Genomic DNA, 24,762 nt, shown 5'->3' on the forward strand with positions numbered 1-24,762 from the left:
TCTGCCCTTCCTCCACTTGTGCTATCTCTCTCTCAAAAGTAAATAAACAAACATTAAAAAAAAATTCAACAAAAGCCAGTCATCATCAAGGCATACCATAGTCAAATTCACAAAACACAGAGAGAAAGAAAGCATCATGAAAGCAACAAGGGAAGAAAAGTCCTTAACCTACAAAGGAAGAAAGATCAGGTTGTAGCAGAACTGTCCACAGAAACTTGGCAGGCCAGAGAGAAGTGGCAGGATACATTCAGTGTGCTGAATTAGAAAAATATGCAGTGAAGAATTCCTAATCTAGCAAGGCTGTCATTCAGAATAGAAAGAGAGATAAAGAATTTCCCAGACAAACACTAAAGGAATTTGTGACCACTAAACTAGCCCTGCAAGAAGTTTTAAGGGTGACTCTTTGAGAAAAGGTCCTTAGAAAGGACCAGAGAGGATCACCAGAAACATCAACTATACAGGCAATACAATGGCACTAAATTCAATCTTTCAATAATCACTATGAATGTAAAAGGACTACATTTACATAGGGTAACAGAATGGATACAAAAAACAGGAGCCATCTATGTATTGCCTATGAGAGACTCATTTTAGACCTGAAGACACCTGCAGATTGAAAGAGAAGGGATGGAAAAACATCTATCATGCTAATGGACATCAAAAGAAAGCAGTAGTACCCATACTTATATCAGACAAACCAGATTTTAAAACAAACACTGTAACAAGAGACGAAGAAGAACATTATATCATAATTAAGGGGTCTATGCATCAGGAAAACCTAACAAGTGCAAGAATTTATGTCCCTAACATGGAAGAACTAAAATACATAAATCAACTAATAACAAACATAAAGAAACTCACTGATAATAAAACAACAATAATAGGGGACTTTAACACCCAAATTATAGCAATGGGCAGATTATCTGAGCAGAAAATCAACAAGGAACCAATGGATTTGAGCAACACACTGGACCCAATAGACTTAACAGATATATACGGAACTTTCATCCTAAAGCAGAATACACATTCTTTTTGAGTGCGCATGGGAAATTCTCTGGAATAGGTCACACACAGGGTCATAAATCAGTCCTCAACAAGTGCAAAAAGACGGAGGTCATAGTATGCATATTTTCAGATCACAATGCTATGAAATTTGGTGTAAACCACAAGAAAAAATTTGGAAAGCCCTCACATACATGGAGGTTAAAGAACAACCTACTAAACAATGAATGGATTAACCAGAAAATTAAAGAAGAAATTTAAAAAAATACATGGAAGCAAATGCAAACGAAAACATGACAGTCCAAAACCTTTGGGATGCAGCAAAGGCTAAGAGGAAAGTATATTGCAATTCAGGCCTATCTCTAGAAGCAAAAAAGGTCACAAATACATGATCTAAACTTACACCTAAAGAAGCTGGAAAAGAGGGGCGCCTGGGTGGCGCAGTCGGTTAAGCGTCCGACTTCAGCCAGGTCACGATCTCGCGGTCTGTGAGTTCGAGCCCCGCGTCGGGCTCTGGGCTGATGGCTCAGAGCCTGGAGCCTGTTTCCGATTCTGTGTCTCCCTCTCTCTCTGACCCTCCCCCGTTCATGCTCTGTCTCTCTCTGTCCCAAAAATAAATAAACGTTGGAAAAAAAAAATTAAAAAAAAAAAAAAAAAGAAGCTGGAAAAGAAACAGCAAATAAAACCTAAAGTCAGCAGAAGACGGGGAATAAAGATTAGAGCAGAAATAAATGATACAGAAACAAACAAAAAACAGTATAACAGATCAACAAAACTAAGAGATGGTTCTTTAAAGAATTAACAAAATTGTTAAACCCCCTAGTCAGACATATCAAAAAGAAAAGAGAAAGGACACAAAAGATAAAAGCATGGATGAAAGAGGAGAGATCACAATGAACATCACAGAAATAAAAACAGTTGTAAGAGAACACCATGAAACATTATATGCCAACAAATTGGGCAATCTGGAAGAAATGGACAAATTCCTAGAAACATACAAATTACAACTGAAACAGGAATAAATAGAAAATTTGGACAGACCCATAACCAGCAAAGAAATTGAATCGGTTATCAAAAATCTCCCAACAAACAAGAATCCTGAGCCAGATGACTTCCCAGGGGAATTCTATCAGACATTTAAAGAAGAGTTAACATCAATTCTTCTCAAACTATCCCCCCAAAATAGAAGGAAAACTTCCAAACTCATTCTTACAAAGCCAGAATAACCTTGATTCCAAAATCAAAGACCCCACTTAAAAGGAGAATTTAGGTCAATATCCCTGATGATGGATGCAGAAAGTCTCAACAAGATACTAGCAAATCGAATTCAACAGTACATTAAAAGAATTATTCACCATGATCAAGTGGAATTCATTCCTGGACTGCAGGGCTGGTTCAACATTCACAAATCAATCAACATGATACATCACATTAATAAAAGAAAGGATAAGAACCATATGATCCTGTCAATAGATGCAGAAAAAGCATTTGACAAAATACAGCATCCTTTCTCAGTAAAAACCCTCAAGAAAGTGGGGATAGAAGGAACATACATTAACATTATAAAGGCCATGTATGAAAGACCCACAGTTAATATCATCCTCAATGGGGAAAAACTGAGAGCCTTCACTCTTAGGTGAGGAAAAAGACAAGGATGTCCACTGTCACCATTAGTATATAACACATAATAACAGAAGTCTTAGCCTCAGCAATCAGACAACAAAAAGAAATAAAAGGCATCCAAATCTGCAAGGAAGAAGTCAAACTTTCACTATTTACAGATGACATAACAGTATATGTAGAAAACCTGAAAGACTCCACCAAACAATTGTTAGACCTAACACATGAATTCAGCAAAGTCATAGGACATGAAATCAACATACAGAAATCTGTTGCATTTCTATACACCAATAACAAAGCAGCAGAAAAAGAAATCAAGGAATCGATCCCATTTACAGTTGCACCAAAACCAATAAGATATCTAGGAATAAACCTAAAGAGGTAAAAGATCTGTACTCTGGAAACTATAGAAGACTTACGAAAGAAATTGAAGAGGACACAAAAAAATGGAAAAGCATTCCATACTCATGAATTAGAAGAACAAACACTGTTGAAATGAATATACTAGCCAAAGCAATCTACATATTTGATGTAATCCCTATCAAAATACCACTAGCATTCTTTGCAGAGCCAGATCAAACAATCCTAAAATTTGTATGGAACCACAAAAGACCCTGAATAGCCAAAGCAATCCTGAAAAAGAAAAACAAAACTGGAGGCATCCAATTCCAGATTTCAAGCTATATTACAATGCTGTAATCATCAAGACAGTATGGTACTGGCATAAAAATAGACACACAGATCAATGGAACAAAATAGAAAACCCAGAATGGACTCACAACTTTATGGTCAACTCATCTTCGACAAAGCAGGAAAGAATAACCAAAGGAAAAAAGTCTCTTCAACAAATGGTGCTGGAAAAACAGGATGACGCAGAAGAATGAAACTGGACCACTTTCTTACACCATGCTCAAAAATAAATTCAAAATGGATGAAAGTCCTAAATGTGAGACAAGAAACCATCAAAATCCTAGAGGTTACAGACAGTAACATCTTTGACATTGGCTGTAACAACTTCTTACTAGATATGTTTCCTGAGAGAAGGAAAACCAAAGCAAAAATTAACTACTGAGACGTCATCAAAATAAAAAGCTTCTGCACAGTGAAGGAAATAAACAAGAAAACTAAAAGGCAACCGACGGAATGGGAGAAGGTATTTGCAAATGACATATCAGATAAAGGGTTAGTATCCAAAATCTATAAAGAACTTATCAAACTCAACACCCAAAAAACAAATAACCCAGTTAAGAAATGGGCAGAGGACATGAATAGACACTTTTCAAAGAAGACATCCAGATGGCTAACAGACACATAAAAATGCTCAACATCACTCATCATCAGGGAAATCTCAAAACCACAATGACATACCGCCTTACACCTGTCAGAATGGCTTAAAATTAACAACACAAGAAACAACGGGTGTCGGTGAGGACGTGGAGAAAGGGGAACCCTCTTAACGTTGTTGGTGGGAATGCAAAATGGTGCAGTCACTCTGGAGAACAGTATGGAGGTCATTAAAAAAAACTAAAAAATAGAACTACCCTACAATCAAGCAATTGCACTATTAGTATTTATCCAAATGATTCAAAAATATAGATTCAAAGGGGTATATTCATGCCAATGTTTACAGCAGCATTATCAACAATAGCTAACCTACAGAGAGAGCCCATATGTCCATCAACTGATGAATGGATAAATATACCCCATCTGTGGTATATACAAAAAATGAAATATTACTCGGACATCAAAAAGAATGACATCTTGCCATTTGCAATGATGTGGATGGAGTTAGAATGTATTAGGCTAAGCAAAATAGGTCAATCAGAAAAAAGACAAATACTATATGATTTCACTCATGTGGAATTTAGGAAATAAAACAGGTGAATCTATGGGAAGAGGGGGAAAAAAGAGAAGAAATGAAACAAAGCACAAGAGACTGTTAATGATAGACAACAAACTGGGTTGATGGAGGGATAATTGTGGGAGATGGGCTAGATGGGTATGAAGGAAGGCACTTGTTGTGATGAACACTGGGTGTTGTATGTAAGTGATGAATCACCGAATCCTACTCCTGAAACCAATATTACACTGTATCTTAAATAACTAAAATTTAAATTAAAAAAAAACCAAATAGAATAAAATATCTAGATCTACAGACTGACTTTGCAATTTGAATAGGCTTGCTGGGTTCCAGGCTAGACATATGAGATACTGCAAAAGATGTTTAAGTGCCTAATTTCTAAATATTTAAAAAAGAGAGAGAAAATTTTTAAGCTTCCAGCTCAAAAAAATAAATTACTTAAAAAGAATAATCAGTTTGACATCAGATTTCTCAGATGCAACACTAGAACTTAAAGTCATTGGAATAATATCCACAGGAATGGAATACTATATTAAGCCAAGATGTCATTCATTTAACAGAGTCTAAGAAACAGGTTTCTGGCCATGCAAAGATTCAAGAATATATATCACCATACACTTGAGAAAGGGTTGACATCTAAAATAGTAAATATATCAGACTAAGAAGGATGAACAATTGAGGATAACAGTGGCAGGCAATGAACTTTGAGTTCCCTTCTAGCCTCCCTCATCTCTCTTTTTCTAATAGTTAGAAACATAAACCTACAAGATGATTAGAGATATTCCAGACATGTGAAATGCAAATGCTAATACCTGAAAGAGAGGAGGCACCCAAAAAGGAAATACTAATAACAATCTAGAATGACAACGAAAATACAACATATCAAAATCTATGTGACAGAGATACAGCAGTGGGTTTTATAACTAAAAATGCATTAATTAGAAAAAAAAGTTTCACAGGAGGAGAAGGTTAAAATAAATGCTTTAATCTTCTCCCTCAGACAGCAAGAAAAAGAAAATTAAATTCATAGAAAGTACAAGGAAAAATTAAAAAGAGATATCTATTAAATTTTTTTTAAGATTATTATTAGAGGAAAAAAACAATGCGAAAAGTGGGTTCTTTAAAGGGTTATTATAGTGTTATGTTAGTAAGTATGACAACTACAACTACAACTACAATCTACAAATAAGTTATAAAGAAGTGGAATTCTCTCAATAGATGACAAAAATGGACTTGATAAGTGTCCCTTCTCACCATTTAATTCAAAATTGTACTAGAGATCCTAGTCCATGCACTATAGTAAAAAATATCAGGAAAGAAAAGTGTTTTTTTTTCAAGAAATACTCTAATATATATCTATAAAATAATAACATAATATTAACACCATGTAATACTTAAAAAAAAAATAGATCAGGGGCATCTGGGTGGCTCAGTCGGTTGAGCTTCTGACTCTTGATTTCAGCTCAGGTCACCATCCCAGGGTTGTGGGATAGAGGCCTGCATCAGGCTCCACACTAAGCATGGAGCTTGCTTAAGATTCTCTCTCTCTTTGCCTGTCTCCTCTGCTCACAGGTTTCCTCTCTTGCTCTCTAAAATTAAATTAAATTAAGAAACAGAATAGATCACACACCTGAATATAACAGTTAAATCTACAAAGCTTCTGGGAAAAAATATTCAGTACACTTGAGTAGGTAAAGATTTTTGACAGGGTTCTAAATGATAAATTGGACCTCATCAAAACTAAAAATTTCTACTCAGAAGATAGCATTGTGAAAACAAAACAGCAAGCCATAGAAAAAATATATGTATCTGACAAAGAATTTACATGCAGATTTCTAAAAATCACTCATAGAAAGGTGAACAATCCAATTAAACTATAGGCAAATGATTTGAAGAAGCACTTCCAAAAAGAAGGTATCTGAATAAGAATACCTAAATGTATAAGAATAAGTGCTTAATAGGGGCGCCTGGGTGGCGCAGTCGGTTAAGCGTCCGACTTCAGCCAGGTCACGATCTTGCGGTCTGTGAGTTCGAGCCCCGCGTCGGGCTCTGGGCTGATGGCTCAGAGCCTGGAGCCTGTTTCCGATTCTGTGTCTCCCTCTCTCTCTGCCCCTCGCCCGTTCATGCTCTGTCTCTCTCTGTCCCAAAAATAAATAAACGTTGAAAAAAAAAATTTAAAAAAAAAAAAAAGAATAAGTGCTTAATAATATTATTTATCAGAGAAAGCAACAGAATTAGCTAAAATTAAAAAAAGAATGATAAAATATTAAGTGTTTGTAAGAACAACATGGAGCAAAAGGAATACTCATACACAGCTATAAAATGAGCAATGAAATGACACACCCAGTCTGGAAAACTATTCAGAATTTCAACCCATGACCAGCAATTCCACTTCTAGGTTTATATCTCAGGTGAAAGAGTACAAATGTCCACAAAAGACTTTCACAGCAATGTTCATAGCAAGTTTATTCATAAAATCCTCAAACTGGAAATAACCTACTGTCTGTTACAATGAGAATGATTAAACAAAACTGAGTTATCCAAACTTAGCAAGAAAAGAAAAGAAATTACTTATACATGCAACAATTTGGATGGATCTAAAAAATTATTAAGCTGGAGCAAAGCAGCTAGACATAAAAGATTAGTAACTGGTTCCATTTTACATGAAGTTAAAGAACAGGCAAAACTAATATATGCTAACAGAAATCAAAACTGTGGTGAGAAGGTGCCTACTGACTGGAATGGGGCATGAGGAAAATCTATCTATCTATCTATCTATCTATCTATCTATCTATCTATCTATCTATATGTGTGTGTGTGTGTGTGTGTGTGTGTGTATACACACACAAGGTATAGATAAACAAGTTACCTATCAATGCACACTTAATTTTGTGTGTTTTACTACATATAATCTATACTTCAATTTTTTTAATGGTTCAAAATAAATGAAAGGGCAGATAGATAATGAAACAAAGAGAAAGTGGAGTGCCAATATTAACGTCTAACAAAGCAGAACTGAGGTCAAGAGTACCAAATAAATTTTGTGAGAATTGAAAAAGATAATGTATGAAACTTATGTAGCACATTTAAAGTACATCATAAATGTTCTCAGCTATTATTATTATTATTAGTTAATTAATTTCAACATGCTCAATTTTCACTTAAGCCCTGTTCACACCAGCTGATGAACAAAGATGTTAACTAAGTTTTCTTGACCCTACTTTGCAAGGATAAGGTCTTCCCATAATTTAGGCACTATCTAATAGTGATGAATGAAAGTTAAATGAAAAAAAATTCTATTACAGAAATCACAGTCTAATAGGGAAGAAAGGCAAGAAAACTTTGATAAAACATTAAAAGAATATGGCTATTAAGGCAGAGAGGGAGTACTTATGAGGCACTTCTAAGGGCACTGAGAAAAGCTTTCTTAAGAAAAAAAAAAGGGTACTAATTCAGTAATTATGCAACCAGCAATAGATGTACTCACTAAATTCTTAACAAATTAGAACTGGGGAGCACCTTTTAAAGTACTTCAAAGAGTTGGTAATAACTTATAGAAATATAGAATACACCAGGAGGGTAGCATTTCTGATGCAGGGGCAAATAATACTTGGGACAATCTACCATTACATCCTCTTAAGCAGCAATATGCACATCAAAAGATATTCTTAGAGCACACAGCCTGACCTGTGCTGTGTGCACATCAGACAGGTGCTGGAAAACAAACACCGAAGCATGTCTCTCATTTCCTCAATTTCTATATAGTTGTCTTCAACTTACTCAAAATAGTTTTAAAAAATCATTAATTTTAATGTTTCTAATTTAAATTTTCTAATTTACTATTTTAAAAACTTTTTGCTGATTAAGATGGTGGAGAAGTAGGGGGACTGGGATTTCCCTTGCCCCTCAAACGCAGCTGTATTGAGGTCAGGTCACTTGGAACACCCAGAAAATCAATCTGCAGAGTGACGGAAAAATCTCCACAGGTGAAGGAAAACAGCGTGGCAGGACAGAGGTGCATGTATGTGAATTGAGGGAGATAAAATGGCAGTGTAGGCATACAGGGGAGGGAAACCTTTCTGTGGAAAGACAAAAAGGAGAGAAAGGTTGTGGAATTACGGTATATTGCTCATACAAGAGAAAAACCTCTCTGGATCATGGACTGGAGAAGGAGAAATACAGAGAGTGCCAGTTTCTATTTTGCAAATAGATTCAGGAGCTGAACACTGGAGTTTTCAAAAGTGCCCACTTTCATCGGCTGTGTGTGCATATCTGGGGAGAGGAGAGCCACCCCGGGGTGCAGTAGCAATCTCAGGTGAGCACTGGGAGACACCAGTCCCTTTCCTCCAGTACTGTGGGAAGAGGCTTTACAGCCTCCCCAAGGATGAAAGACCCTGCAGGCCCCAGTCAAAGGCCCTTTATCGGCTGAGTTAAGTGGCGCTACACCAGAGCAGAATCCACCTGCAGGGCTCCTTAAGACATCAGGTTTTGCATCCCAGCCAAATGCTTAGGAGGCATGGGCTGACTGTCTGCTACTCTCTCAGGGCTGCTTGAACAGCATGCTTAGGGATACCTGGTCTGTGGAGGAGAGACTGCGGTGTTGCCATTTCTCTCCCCATCACAAAGATGGTGGGGCTTCAGGGACCCCCAGTGGAGGTGGGACCTGCTTATACCCAACACTGCCCCTCCATGCCTGACAACTGCTTATCTACTGGAGGGAGACTGACACTCAGCAAACCAGACAGTCTGTCCTCCAGACCAGCACAGCCACTGGTCCCAGGTACCAACAGACAACTGTCCTGTGGTTTTCTATGTTAGCCTGGTTTCTTTTCCCCACCCTTTGCTTTTCTTTGCTTCTCTTTTCTTTTTCTTTCTACCCTCTTCTTGTTCTCCTTTGGAATCAGGCTCATAGTTTCTGATTTGAGTTTTGGTCAATTCTGTATATATGTTTATATATATATATATATATATATATATATATATACACACACACACACACACGCATTTATTTATTGATGTATTTATCTGTTCTGTTTGTTTAGTCAGGCAATTCTACTTTATTTTTTTTACACCTTTCCTGTAGTTTTGGTCAATTCTGTATATATGTTTATATATATATATATATACACACACACACATTTATTTATTGATTGATTTATTGATTTATTTATCTGTTCTGTTTGTTTAATGAGGCAATTCTACTTTATTTTTTTACACCTTTCCTGTAGTTTTGGTCAATTCTGTATATATGTTTATATATATATATATATATATATACACACACACACACACACACACACACACACACACACACTTATTTATTTATTTATTTATCTGTTTGTTTAATCAGGCAATTTTACTTTATTCTTTTTACACCTTTCCTGTAACTCCTCCCTTTATTTTCCTTTCTCTTTCTCTGGATTAAGCTTATAGCTTCTTTGATTCTCTGCTTGGTCTTTTTTTTTTCACTCCTTGCATTTTTCTCTTTGTATGGGATCAGGTTCCACCCCTGCTTTCCTTTTTTTCCAGGGTTATTTCAATGAACAACTCAAAGTACACCTAGTGAAAGGTCCAAACAATCCACCACTATGAGCAAGGAGAAGCTTTGCAGAGGACTGACCATTGGGAAAGAGCAGCCAAATACACAACAGAGTGCCCAGAACACACTCCAAAAACACTTCTTGAAGTTCCAGGCCCTGGTCAGTGTACGACTCCTTTTTAATATAATAGTACTAGCAGGCACAGGACACATTAACAATCTACTAAAACACGTAAAAGACAGAAACCTAGCCAAAATCACAAAATGGAAGAATTCTCAAAAGAAAATCCAAGAAGAAATGACAGGCAGAGAATTGCTCAAAAGAGATATAAACAATATATCTGAATAAGAATTTAGGGTAACAGTCATAAAAGACAGCAGACAATCTATTGCTGTAGAGATAAAAGACCTAAGAAATAGTAATGATCAATTAAGAAATGCTATAAATGAGATGGAAAATAAACTAGATACAGTCACAGTGAGGATGGAAGAATCAGAGAAGAGAATAGGTGAAATAGAAGATGAAATTGTAGAAAATGATGAAGCTTTGAAAAAAAGAGGGAAATGATATTACTAAATCACCAGGAGAGACTTAGAGAACTAAGTGATTCCATGAAACAAAACAATATCCACATCATAGGAGTTCCAGAAGAAGAAGAGAGACAAAGGAGCAGAAGGTTTATTTGAACAAATTATAGCTGAGAACTTCCCTTATCTGGGGTAGGACACAGGCATCCAAGTCCAAGAGGCACAAACAATTCTCTTCAAGATCAACAGAAACAGGTCAACACCATGACATATTATAATGAAACTAACAAAATACAAAGATAAAGAGAGAATTCTGAAAGCAGCTAGGGACAAACAGGACTTAACCTACAAGAGTAGACACATAAGGGCAGTAGCAGACCTGTCTACTGAAACTTGGCAGGTCAAAAGGGAACGGTAGGAAATCATCAATGTGCTAAATAGGAAAAAGATGCAGCCAAGAATCCTTTATCCAGCATGGCTGTCTTTCAGAATAGAAGGAGAGATACAGGCTTTCCTAGACAAACCAAAGCTAAAGGAGTTCATGACCACTTAACAAGCCCTGCAGGAGATCCTAAGGGGGACTTTGTGAGTGGAAAGCAGCAAAGACTACAAAGGACAAGAAACATCACCACAAATAGGAAATCTACAGATAACACAATGACACTAAATCCATATCTTTCAATAATCACTCTGAACGTAAATGGACTAAATGCCCCAATCAGAAGACATAGGGTATCAGAATGGATAAAAAACAAGATCCATCTATGTGCTGCCTGCAAGACACTCATTTTAGCCATAAAGACACCTGAAGACTGAAAGTGAGGGGATGGAGAACCATCTATTGTGCCACTGAATGTCAAAAGAAAGCCAGAGTAGCCATACTTGTATCAGACAAACTAGATTTTGAAACAAAGACTGTAACAAGAGACGAAGGGCATTTTATCAAAATTAAGGGGTCTATCCTTCAAGAAGAGCTAACAATTGTAAATATTCATGCCCCCAATGTGGAAACACCCAAATATATAAATCAATTAATCACAGGCATAAATAAATGTATAGATAATAATACTGTGATTGTAGGGGACTTTAACAGTCCACTTCCAAGAGAGATCATCTAGGCAGAAAATCAACAAGGAAACAATGGCTTTGAATGGCACATTGAACAAGATGGACTTAACAAATATATTCAGAACTTTTCACCCCAAAGCATCAAACTACACATTCTCGAGTACACATGGAACATTCTCCAAAACAGATCACATACTAGGTCACAAAACAGCCCTCAACAAGTATAAAAGAATTGAGATCATACATGCATATTTTCAGATCACAACTCTATGAAACTTGAAATCAACCACAAAAAATTTAGCTCCAAAATACATGGAGGTTAAGGAACATGCTAGTAAAGAATGAATGGATCAACCAGGAAATTAAAGAAGAAATTAAAAACTATATGCAAGCAAATGAAAATGAAAACACAACAGTCCAAACTCTTTGGGATGCAGCAAAGGCAGTACTAAGAGGAAAATATATTGAAATTCAGGCCTATCTCAAGAAGCAAGAAAGGTCACAAATACACAACCTAATCACAGCTAAAGAAGCTACAAAGGCAGCACCAAAGAAAGACCAAAGCCATCATAAAAGAGAAATAATAAAGATTAGAGCAGAAATAAACATAGAATCCAAAAAAACCAGTAAAACAGATCAATGAATCTAAGAGCTGGTTTTTTGAAAGAATAAACAAAATTGGTAACCCCCTAGCCAACTTCTCAAAAAGAAGAGAGGATCCAAATACATAAAATCATGAATGACAGAGGAGAGACCACAACCAACACCACAGAAATACAAATAATACTGTGAAAAATTATATGCCAACAAACCGGAAATGAACAAATTCCTAGACAATCACATACTAACAAAACTCAAGCGGGAAGAAATAGAAAATTTGAACAGACCCATAACCAGCAAGGAAGTTGAATTTGTTATCAAAAATCTCACAACAAATAAGAGTCCTGGGCCAGATGGCTTCCCAGGGGAATTCTACCAGACATTTAAAGCACAGTTAATACCTATTCTCCTCAAACTGTTTCAAAAAATAGAAATGGAAGGAAAACTTCCAGACTCATACTATGAGACTAGCATCACCTTGATCCCAAACCAGATAAAGACCCCACTAAAAAGGAGAATTATAGGCCAATAACCCTGATGAACCTGGATGCAAAAATTCTCAACAAGATACGAGCAAATTGAATTCAACAGCATATTAAAAGAATTATTCACCATGATCAAGTGGGATTCATTCCTGGGATGCAGGGATGAATTTGATTTGTTGCAAACCAAACAATGTGATACATCACATTAATATAAGAAAGGATAGGAACCATATGATCCTGTCAATAGATTCAGAAAAAGCATTTCACAAAATATAGCATCCTTTTTAAATAAAAACCCTCAAGAAAGTAGGGATAGAAGGAACATACCTTAACAACATAAAAGCCACATATGAAAGGTCCATAGCTAATATCATCCTCAATGGAAAAAAAACTGACAGCTTCCCCCAACCTGAGATCAGGAACACGACAGGGATGTCCACTCTCACCACTGATGTTCAACATAGTGTTGGAAGTCCTAGTCTCAGCAATCAGACAATAAAACAAAATAAAAGGCATCCAAATTGTCAAAGAAGAAGTCAAACTTCCATTCTTCATGGATGACACGACACTCTACATGGAAAACCTGAAAGACCCCACCAAAAACCTGCTAGAGCTGATACATGAATTCAGCAAAGTCACAGGATACAAGACCAAGGTACAGAAATCGGTTACATTTCTTTACACTAATAAGGAAGCAATGAGAAGAAATATCAAGGAATCGATCCCATTTACAACTGCACCCCATAAATATTTATATTTACATTTACAATTTACATTTACAATATTTACATTTACAATTGTACCATAAAATACCTAGGAATAAACCTAACCAAGGAGGTAAAGTATCTGTATGCTGAAAACTATAGAATGCTTATGAAAGAAACTGAAGACACAAAGAAATGGAAAAACATTCCCTGCTCATGGACTGGAAGAACAAATATTGTTAAAGTGTCAATACTGGGGCGCCTGGGTGGCTCAGTCAGTTGAGCGTCCGACTTTGGCTCAGGTCATGACCTTGCAGTCTGTGAGCTCGAGCCCCGCGTCTGGCTGTGTGCTGACAGCTCAGAGCCTGGAGCCTGCTTTGGAATCTGCGTCTCCCTCTCTCTCTGCCCCTCCCCCACTCATGCTCTCTGTCTCTCTCTCTCTGTCAAAAATGAATAAACATTAAAAAAAAAGTTTTTAAATGTCAATACTACCCAAAGCAATCTACATATTCAATGTAATCCAATCAAAATAGCACCAGCATTCTTCACAGAGCTAGAATAAGCAATCCTAAAATTTGTATGGAACCACAAAAGACCCCGAATAGTCAAAGAAATGTTGGAAAAGGAAAACCAGAGCAGGAGGCATCACAATCCCAGACTTTAACCTGTTTAGAAAGCTGTAATCATCCAGACAGTATGGTACACACACAGACCAATGGAATAGAATAGAGAACCCAGAAATGGACCCACAACTTTATGGCCAACTAATCTCTGACAAAGCAGAAAAGAGTATTCAAAGGCAAAAAGACAGTCTTTTGAGCAAATGGTGCTGGGAGAACTGGATAGCATCGTGCAGAAAAATGAAACTGGACCACTTTCTTACACCATACACAAAAATAAACTCAAAATGGATGAAAGACCTAGATGTGAGACAGGAAACCATCAAAATCCTACAGGAGAAAACAGGCAGCAACCTCTTTGATCTCAGCCAGAGCAACTTCTTAATTGACATGTCTCAAAAGGCAAGGGAAATAAAAGCAAAAATGAACTATTGGGATCTCATCAAGATAAAAAGCTTCTGCAAAGCAAAGGAAACAATCAACAAAACTAAAAGGCAATGATGGAATGGGAGAAGATATTAGCAAATGACATATCGGATAAACAGTTAATATCCAAAATCTATAAAGAACTTATTAAACTTAACACCCGGAAAACAAATAATCCAGTGAAGAAATGGGCACAAAACATTAATAGACACTTTTCCAAAGAAGACATCCACTGGCAAACAAACACATGAAAAGATGCTCAACATTGCTCATCATCAGGGAAATACAAATTAAAACCACACTGAGATACCACCTCACAATCTTCAGAGTGGCTAAAATTAACAACTCAGGAAACAACAGGTGTTGGCAATGATGCAGAGAAAGGGGAATCCTCTTGAACTGCTGGTGGGAATGCAAACTGGTACAGCCATTCTGGAAAACAGTGTGGAGGTTCCTCCAAAAATTAAAAATCAAATTACCCCATGACTGAGCAATTGCATTACTGGGTATTTAGCCAAAGGATACAGGAGTGCTGATTCGGAAGGGCACCTGCACCCCAATGTTTATAGCAGGCTGTTGACAATAGTCAAATTATGGAAAGAGCCTAAATGTCCATCAACTGATGAAGGAATAAAAAAGGTGTGGTATATATATACAATGGAATCCTACTCGGCTGTGAAAAAGAATGAAATCTTGCCATTTGCAACAACATGGATGGAACTGGAGGTTATGCTAAGTGAAATAAGTCAGGCACAGAAAGACAAATATATGATTTCACTCACATGTGGAATTTAAGAAACACAACAGATGAACATAGGGGAAGGGAAAGAAAAATAAGATAAAAACAGAGAGGGAGGCACACCGTAAGAGACTCTTAAATATAGAGAGCAAACTGAGGGTTGGTGGGAGTGGGAAGGAGGTGAAAATGGGTGATGGGCACTGAGGAGGGCGTGTGTTGCAATAAGCACTGGGTGTTGTATGTTAGTGATGAATCATAGGAATCATTTCTACTCCTGAAGCCAAGACTACACTACTTGGCAACTAAATTAGCTAACTTGGCAATAAATATAAAATAATAACAATAATAGTAATAAAATAAAAAATAAAAATAAAAACATTTTTTGCTAAAAATGCTTCTTTTTTTTAAAAAAAAATTTTTTTTTCAACGTTTATTTATTTTTGGGACAGAGAGAGACAGAGCATGAACGGGGGAGGGGCAGAGAGAGAGGGAGACACAGAATCGGAAACAGGCTCCAGGCTCTGAGCCATCAGCCCAGAGCCTGACGCGGGGCTCGAACTCCCAGACCGCGAGATCGTGACCTGGCTGAAGTCGGACGCTTAACCGACTGTGCCACCCAGGCACCCCTAAAAATGCTTCTTAAAAAGTATGTTTCTGAGAAAGAAAAAATAATTTTTAAAAAGTTATTTTCATTTCAAAGACAACAGAAAGGATACATTGAACTGAACAATCTTTAAAGAAATAAAATTATCAAACTATAATTAGAACATCTATCCAAGTGAATCTGGATGACTAGGTTCAGTCAAAGTAATATACTTTAAAAATTTTTTACAAATGGATGATGGCTGTACAAATAGCAAAATGGCATTACTTTATGTTATTGAACCATAATTGTCAAATATGGACAAAATAAATGCCAATAACTGCTTCTTAAAAATAAACACTTAATCTCTAGTTGAGGCGGCACTATGAAAACAAATTTGAAAAAAGAACCAAGATAAAACAGGATATACTGTCACCCTGAAATAGAAGAACAGATGATGTCTCTAGGACTCAGGAAGAGCTATCATTCCTTGCTTCCTTCACATTTCATTGTGATTCTAACCTGGTGACTTACTACTTATCTTCATCATTCCTAAAACTAATTTTTCTGTGAATTTTTTTTTATAATCAAGTTAACCGTCTTACATCCCATTGTTGAGGCTTCACTTAAATGCTCCAATCTTCTTCTCCTTAATAGGATAGTCTTTTACTTGACAATAGACTATTTTATTTGGTCACCTACAAAGAACGATCCAAGGGGCATGGGAAATAACTTTACTGCTACTACCTCCTACACTGATGTTTGATATCAAACCATTCTAGAGTAAGTTAATCATTTTCCTTTACTTAATAACTTCCAAAGAATTTCTGGAAATGAAAAACAACTGAAATAAAATGTGAATAGACAGCAAATTTCAACAAGATTATATACAAGTGAAGAAAAAGTCAATGAGAAGAGAAAGCTGAAGCAATTATTCCTAATCATTACAGAGAATTAAAGATGGGGGCAGGGGGAATGAAAGAATAATGTAAGAGACATGGAGAACAGAATGAGAAGTTCTAACATATATCCAATAGGAGATCTTGAAGGAGAGAAAAGAGTGAATAGGAAAGAATAAATATTAAAAGAGGTAACAGCTGACAAATTTCCAGAACTAATTAAAAGTATCAGAGACAAAGGAAAAAAGACAAACAAAACATATCAAGAGACACATAATAGTGGAACTATGAACTATTAGAGATAAAATTAAAAAAAATCTAGAAAGTAGCTAAAGAAAGACTTTAATATATCTCTCTAAGTAAATGACAAATTATAGACCAAAACACACAAAAGGAATGAATACAGAAGACAGAACAACATAATTCACAAACTTTATCTAATAGACATATATGAATGTGGTATTCAAAACTAAAAGATATAATCTCTTCAAGCAAGGGAGAATATTTAAGAAAACTCAAGTTTCAATAAAGTTAACAACATGACATTCTCTGAACTCAGCATGATTAAGTTAGAAATCTCTAACAAAGAGAAAACTATTTCCCATTATGGAAACAAACAGCAATTAGCTGCCTACTCCCCCCACCCCCACCACCAAAATTTTTTGGAAATTTAAAATCATGCTTCTATATATGTGGGTCAAAGAAAGACTCAAAATTAGAAGATATGACAGAACAACTAAAATATCTTATGTTAATATGTGGGAAACAGCTAAAGTGATAGTCTAGAATGTTTATATTAAAAGGTAGAACAGTTTGTAATCAACGAGCTACATAAATAAAACAAGCTAAGGGCTCAAGTTACTGTGACAGAAAACAAGGACATAAAGAGAGATTAGTAAAGCTAAAATTTGGTTCTTGAGAAGACTCTAATAAAGTAAAAAGACTGAAAATACTAAGTCTAAAAAGGGTCACAGTCTTAGGTGCAGCTAAAATTGAAATAAGATGAAATAATCATAAAATAGTTTTATGTCAATAAATTTAGAAATTTAGGCAAAATGGACAAAGTCCAAAACAAAACAAAACAAAACAACATAGGTCACCACAACTAACAAGAAGAAACAGAAAATTCGAATGTTTTTTTTAACCACTGAAGAAATTGAACCAGTCATTAAAAACCATCTCACAAAGGCTTTACCACAGAGTTCTTGTAAATATTCAAAGAACAAATAATTCCAATGTTACATAAACTCAGAGGAAGAAAAAAGGGATATACTCTTTATTTTACAAATTAGCATAAGCTACATATAGCAACATGGATAAATCACAAAAATAATAGAGTAGAAAAAGCAAGTCATTGAAAAATAGATACCATACAATCCCATTTATGCTATTTAAAAGTCAGAAACAGGTAACATTAAACAAGGTATTGTTTAGAAACCACAAAATGCAAAAGTGACTGTCCATAAGGGAGACAGGATGATGCATATATGCAAAGCAGGAAGGGTCCTGAGAATATGTTCCATTTTTCATCTCGGTGATGGATGCACTTGTTCATTTTATTTTTCTTTTTTAAAATTTTTTTTAACGTTTTATTTATTTTTGAGACAGACAGAGACAGAGCATGAACGGGGGAGGGTCAGAGAGAGAGAGGGAGACACAGAATCCGAAACAGGCTCCAGGCTCTGAGCTGTCAGCACAGAGCCCGACGAGGGGCTTGAACTCATGAACCGCGAGATCATGACCTGAGCCGCAGTTGGACGTTTAACCGACTGAGCCACCCAGGAGCCCCCATTTTATTTTTCTTATATCTCACACCTACAAAAGATCCAGTCTTTTGTACACATAAAATATGCAATATAAAAAATACATGAAAAAAATTAAATCTATTAAGGAAGTACACCAACATTAACCTAATAGTAATGTAATGTGTTAAAATGTTATTCTAGGGTTACAAACAAAGCATCATAAGAATAAAGAAGAGGATTTGATCCATTTGGCAGTTTGGGAGAATGCATAAGTAGTCTTTCCACAGGATGAAACACCTGTATCTGAGACAGGTTTTGAAGGATGATCAAGATTTTGTCTAGTTGTGGTTGAGGAAAAGACATTCCAGACCAACAGAACAATACAGGCTATAGGTATATATTCTTAAAATAGAACCTGGCAAAAGCTGATGTTGAATGAATGTTAGTTGAAGGAATGAATGAGCCGAAAAAAATAATATGAAATGCTCAAGGAAAGATGAGTGGCTAGAAATCTCTAACAAAGAGAAAATTAATTCCCAGAGTAGAAACTAACTGCTGTCCACCCCTCCCAATTTGGAAATTGGGTATTGTGCTAGATTTTAGGTACTGGAATACAGGAGATGAATGGCATGAGAGAAAGAGGTAAGAGGGGCCAGATTAAAACAATAGGAACAGCAGCCTAAGGAGTTTATGTTTTACTCCTCAGTCAATGAGGAGATGAACATAAGGCAAGGAGGAAGAACAATATAATCAGATCTGTATTTCTGAAAACTCATCCAAGAAAGTCCATAGATAATGAGTTAAAGAGTGAAATTTAGAGCATAAGCAAAGCACTTAGAAGGTAGCTTTCCGCAACAGCACAATGATCAGATGATGAAAAAGAGCTGGTTGTGGACAGAAAAACAAATGAGGGAGGTAGAGACAGATTTGGATGATGGTTGAGTCAAGAACAATTCCCAAGACTCTGGCTTGCTGACTCAATGACTACTAAGGCAGAAAACACATAAAGAAAAGCTGATCTGGAGGAAGAAAGATGAATAAGTTTTTGGTTTGGGTAAGTTGATCTGAAATCGCAGTGGCAACTTTAGTGATGATGTCTGACAGGAAACAGATCTGCAGCCTAGGAATGAAATGCAAGCCAAAGATATAGATTGGGTAGGAATGCAAGCTGGTGTAGCCACTCTGGAAAACAGTATGGAGGTTCCTCAAAAAACTAAAAATAGAACTACCCTATGACCCAGCAATTGCACTAGTAGGCATTTATCTACGGGATACAGGTGTGCTGTTTTGAAGGGACGCATGCACCCCCATGTTTATAGCAGCACTATCAACAATAGCCAAAGTATGGAAAGAGCCCAAATGTCCATCGATGGATGAATGGATAAAGAAGATGTGGTATATATATACAATGGAGTATTACTCGGCAATCAAAATGAATGAAATTTTACTTGCAACTATATGGATGGAACTGGAGGGTCTTATGCTAAGCGAAATTAGTCAGTCAGAGAAAGACAAAAATCATATGACTTCACTCATATGAGGACTTTAAGAGACAAAACAGATGAATATAAGGGAAGGGAAACAAAAATAATATGAAAACAGGAAGGGAGACAAAACAGAAGAGACTCATAAATATGGAAAACAAACTGAGGGTTACTGGAGGGGTTGTGGGAGGGGGGATGGGTTAAATGGTTAAGGAATCTACTCCTGAAATCATTGTTGCACTATATGCTAATTTGGATGTAAATTTTAAAAAATAAAATGAAAAAAGATATACATTTGGGACTCATGGGCATCAATGATAAATGAAGTGGTGGGAATAAATGAGCTCTAAGGAAAAGGTACAGAGTGTGAAGAGAAAACAAGCACAAGCCAAGAGAACAGAAACAGTACAGGAATAATGAAAGATAACTGTTTAGGTTGTTGAATTGTACCTGCTCAGGTTCAAGGTTTTTGATTTAGGACCCCACACCCTATCCAACTGATGACCAACGGTCTTACTTACTGCCAACTTTCCAAAGAGACTTAGTCTTTCTCTCATCTCCAAAGCAACTACTTCTATGTGAAATCTAATATCCTTCCTTGCTTTGGAAAAGCTTTTCTGATTTACTTTCTGTATTGGGGAAGCAATATTTTACTTTATAAATTACGAGGTTCTTGTGTCATTACTATTATCTCTTTATGTCTGTTTCATTTTTCCCTTACCATTTATAAAAGAACTTGAGGCAGTTAAATAAGGTCAAAAATCACCTTTCGTATGTAGTAGACAGGGAGGGACACATCTGATCAACTTATAATTCCTGTCTCTAATCTATTAATTTACAACTAACTTATTATATAAAAATAGCCTCTAAACAAAACTTAGCAGGAGAAGAAATGAGAGAAATAAAATATAAAGAGATAATATAATGAGGACACAAAACTATAGTCATTCACAAAATATACTGAATTCAAATGGCTTCAATGAAACTTGAGAATTATATAAAATTAAGCTAAAAAATAATCAAATATATAAAATATGGTATGTATGGTTCAAGTCATACAAAAATCTTTAAAACTGATTGCTGTATGTAAAGGATCTTTCTAGACATGTGAACAAAAGAAGCTGCCCTCTCCCCACCCACCATGTCAGAATTTCTGAAAGAGATTTAGGTGCATAAAATAAAACATCATTCAAGAATTTAATGCCAAAAAAAAAAAAAAGAATTTAATGCCCAACTTGTTTAATGACTACAGTCCCAAGTCAGTCAAAAATCTGCAACTATACAAACTCTAAATTAGAAGTTCACTTTTTAAAGACTGGAACAGGTTAAAATAACATTTTATGTAAGAAAAAAAATTCTTTGGAATTATGTAATTACAGCTACCACAATTATGTGCTAAAAGTTTATTAACCATATAGTTCTGGTCGTCTGTTCTCAAAGGTCTCAAGAGTTAATGACTTACAGCAAATTTGGTTTGAAAAACTCTGTATTTCCTTAATCTTGTAAGTATGTTTGTTTGTTTATTTATTTTTTTAAAAATGTTTATTTATTTTTGAGAGAGAGAGAGAGAGAGAGAGAGAGAGAGAGAGAGAGCAGGCGAGGGGAAGAGAGAAGCAGACACATAATCAAAGCAGGCTCCAGGCTCTGAGCTGTCAGCACAGAGCCCAATGCGGGGCTCGAACCCACAAACCGTGAGATCATGATCTGAGCTGAAGTCAGAGACTCAACAGACTGAGCCACCCAGGAGTCCCTGTAAGTACCTTTAAAATGAACTCTACTAGAATATCAACAATGAACACATCAAAAAGTGTTAAACTACCAAATAGGGAAAGCATGCAAATTAAAATACCATGAAAGAGTATTTTTATCTATCAAATGAAAATATTAGCATCAGCAATGATGACCAAAATGTGGTAAAACCAGCTGCTGAAAAACAACCTGGCAATATTTACCAAGGGTCTTTGGAGCTCTAATTCTACTTCTAGGAATCAGTTTTGAGAAAGTAATAAAACATGTCATCAAAGATTATCTTTACCTCTCAGTCACAACAATAAAAATAACCTTAAGGTTCCCACTAGGAAACAATTTAAAAAAAAAAAATGGTAGATCCACATTAACTATCATAAGACATAAAACTCACATCTACCTATTTAATAAAGGTCTTCACAACAGAATAGTCAACAGAAAAAGATATATTCAATACAAACTGAATTCAGAAAAATGTTTCATATTTTATTACATATACACATATAGGTATATGGTATATATAAAGTACTGCTTACTATTACTAGATATACTAAAACACAACAGTGTTTATCTTGGGGTATTATAGATAATTAATTTTTTTAGACTTTTCAGTATATATTTTTAAAAAATGTTTATTTATTTATTTTGGGAGAGAGAGCATGCACATGCAAGCGGGGGAGGGGCAGAGAGAGAGAGAGAGAGAGAGAGAGAGAGAGAGAGGCAGAGACATGGAAAGGAAGAGGGAGAGGGAGAGGGAGAATCTTAAGCAGGCTTCACTCTCAGCACAGAGCCCAACATGGGGCTTGATCCCACAACCTCAAGATTATGATCTGAGCCAAAATCAAGAGTCAGACACTCAACTGACTGAGCCACCCAGGTGCACCAGTATTTCTCCTTGCTAAAAATAATGATTGCTCTTACTTTTATAAGCAGGAGAAAATGTATGCCTGGGAAAACACATTTTCAAGGCTTACAATAAAGCAAAATGGAATTGGCAATGCAAATGGAAGTGCATGCAAATGACAAGACACTCACTGCTGGAACTTGCCATTTGGGATCCAACAGCACAAAGTCCATTTAAGGCTTATAATAGGGCTTATTTTAAAAGAGGTAACCTGTAGGACGAGTTTGATACACTGATCTGATGAATTACCATTTAATGTTGTTTCATAAAGTCCAAAACAATATACATTAGCCAACTGACTTCATGTCCTATTTGGTTTATTTTCATGGGAACAATTTTGTTTTTTATTTTAAGATGTATGGTACTGGACCAGAAAGCATTCTGAATTCAGAATTAGAATACTTAATTTTAGGTTCTGCTTTGCCCTGCTACTTACAGGTCAAGTCATGAACATCTCTAAGCATATTTCCATATGAAAAAAAAACAGAGTTAATAATATTTTCCTTAATTACTTCACAGAGTTATTTGCACTAAAAAAATGTCTATATGAAATCATTCCAGTTTTAAATGATCATTGATCATTAAATTTTAACAAACTCCTGAAACATATAGTTATTAGTGTACTGTTTCTATATTAAAATTAATTCCGCTTTTGAAGAGGAGGATCAAGATGAAGGGAATTAACAACTGGACATTTTCACACTTCTACTGGTAGAAGTCCTAATAAGAAAGCAGAAGGAAATATGCCTAGAAGACCCTCAGTAAACCACCAATCCTTTCTGGAAGGAGATCTGAGAGAATGTCTAATGTCTTGTGACACTAAATTAGAAGTCCATAATGCACTGTTATTTCCAAGAGCAGAAACAGAGTGACAACATGGATAACAAACTATTTGTGTAAACAATGTGCCCCTTAGTTTCGCTGGGATCTTTGCCTCTAGAGTTGTCATTTGAGAAGGGAACTATGTAAAACAATGGAACTTGGCAGTGTTTTTCCATTAATGCAAGAAATATATTTTACTTGGTTGGCATCATGAAATTAATGGATTCACTCATAATAAACAAAATCAGCACATCTACTATCATCTAAATCTAGTTTACTGCCTATTCATTTAATACACAATTAATGATTTCAAAGTATTCAATGTCAATGATTAAAAAAAATCCTAATTCTGAGTGTGAAATATAGCCCATCATTTATCCTAAGCTGTACCCCCAGATCCAATAACATATTACCTTGATTTCAAAATAATATCAAGACTAGGAAGGATATCAAAGGCATGTCAATTTCATTCTATTTCTTTATTACACAAACTGAAGCAACAATTACTACTCATAACTTTGTAAAAACCTAAAGAAAACCAAGCTTACTGCTTCTGTTATATGCAAGTCCTAATCATTTTATGTGTTTTTAAATGATCAAAAAACTGTTCAATAAATATATTTGTGTCACTATTGTTACTGCACAAAAGCAAAGTGCCCACTTTCTACAAATACTAATTCTTTACTGCAAGAGAGCATCTTGCAATTCTCAACACAAAAATTTCTGGAAATAAACTGAACATTTGACCCTATAGCCTTAAGTCACAACATTTCTCATCAGGATGATTAATCTTTACAAAAAGGCAGGAAAACAAGACAGAGCCACCCACTTTGACATTTTCATTCTTTGAAGAAAAAAAAAATCCATTTCTAGTTCACAAAATGGAACTATCACTTATAAAAAGCATGCAATCCATCACAAGTACTTTTTGATTATAAGATTAACAAGATCATTATCTTTCTTATTTTTTGCACCGAGAAAACTGTAAAAATGGTTCTTCGTTTTACTTAGAAATCTGATAAATCTTTGCCCCAGAACCAACCAACCTTTAATAACAAAGTTCCTTCATTTTTTTTTCCTTTTCTGCTTAGTTGAAAAATATCAACAACAAAGTATAATATCCAAAAAAAAAAAAACCCTATTCCATGGATTTATACAGGACTCATTTTTGTCCGACTTTGCTACATCCCTGGATTGGAGAGTAGAAAGCATGTTATTTTTCAGGTAAGTTATTAAGCATCCTAAAGCAGTTGTAAGCCAGGCTCGTGTTGTGTGTATCTGTGTGTGTGTGTGTCTCTGCTTGTGCACCTGTACCCATGCTTAAGTAGTAAAAAGCAAAAGCATCACTGTGGTCATTTGGAAAGGGGGAAAGGAAGAAGAAGTGTGC

At 35.8% G+C, this 24,762-nt stretch overlaps 1 protein-coding gene across 2 annotated transcripts in view; it reads right to left on the bottom strand.

The window, feature by feature from the left end:
• The window catches only part of EXOC2 (exocyst complex component 2), a 280,355-nt gene that overhangs the window by 76,869 nt on the left and 178,724 nt on the right, over window positions 1-24,762 (bottom strand). The gene's annotated exons all lie outside the window — the stretch shown is intronic.

This window comes from Lynx rufus, unplaced genomic scaffold (assembly GCF_022079265.1).
Source record: "Lynx rufus isolate CCGP_SWC_20201006 ecotype Redwood Valley unplaced genomic scaffold, mLynRuf1.p SCAF_6, whole genome shotgun sequence".
In the NCBI taxonomy this organism is placed as follows: domain Eukaryota; kingdom Metazoa; phylum Chordata; class Mammalia; order Carnivora; family Felidae; genus Lynx; species Lynx rufus.